Below are 1159 nucleotides of genomic sequence, written 5' to 3' on the forward strand. Positions count from 1 at the left end.
TGTCCACTCTGGATCCCAAAAGAATGGCCCAGCAACCGGAGCACAGAGAACTTTTATTCTGAAAATACCGTCGCCCATGGCACCCCCACAGAGTCTCCTAGCGTTAACAGCCACAAACCTCACTATTCTGAATCCTCTACCCACCTCAACTTGGGGACAGCAAACTGAACAGAAGGGCATTCTGGCTTAGAGTGAGGGGCGGCTAGTTTTAGCCCCAAACAAAACAAAAACACTAAGGGATCTCAGGGATGACCCTGGGCCGCATATGCACACCCCCAGCGCTTGCATATCACTTGGATTAGATTCATTCTGGGCCTAAGAGACCTCTTGGCTCCAAGGTATGCCTCCACCTTACATAAGGATGGGAAGTTTAGGCTTGAACAGGAAGGAGAGGGTTCTGGAGGCACCAGGTATGTGGAACTGGAACCTCATCTTGCCAGAGACAGGTTCACTGTCTTTCCACACCACTGGAGTTGAAGGGGATCATTGGGAGGCCAGTGACGAGATGCTCAGGGATTTTGGCCATATGTGGCACTGGCCAGAACTCAGGGCCAAACTCAGAACTTAAGGCCTTGTACACACCCAAGATGAACTCAACCTGGTGGGGTTCCTGGTCAGATGGTACACAGTGGTAGGTCTGATGCTCTTGGTAGTTTGTTTTTTGTTGTTGGGGATTTTTTGCTTTTGTTTTTTCTGGGGGGGGGTGTTGTTTTACCTTTTAAAAAGGAACTTTTATGATTTATTTTTTTTTGCTGTAACTCTGCCATCTGTTGTGAACGTGAACATAAGGGCAGGAGGTGGAGTGAGGGGTGCACATGCCACTCCGTAAGTGAGTCCTGTGATCGCATCTTAGTCCTGGTGGTGGTGGCCCTTAGAGCACAGGAGCTGTTTCTATGAACAGGCCCCGTCGCCTGGCAAGGCATGTGCACTGGCCTTTTGACAGGCCTGAATTTCCAGGGAGGATACGCATTTGATGGATATGGTTAATGTAGCTCCATTCTCCATTTTCTGTCTGACAGAGAATGTTGAGTGATCTATACCTTCATCCATACATCACTTACATGGACCAAAGAGATAGAGTTGGCCTATGCCACCCTTCTTCCTGCAGGGCAAGCACAGTGACCAGCTGTGAATGTGCTGGTTTACAGTTCTCCTCAAG

This window comes from Rattus norvegicus, chromosome 17 (assembly GCF_036323735.1).
Source record: "Rattus norvegicus strain BN/NHsdMcwi chromosome 17, GRCr8, whole genome shotgun sequence".
NCBI lineage: Eukaryota > Metazoa > Chordata > Mammalia > Rodentia > Muridae > Rattus > Rattus norvegicus.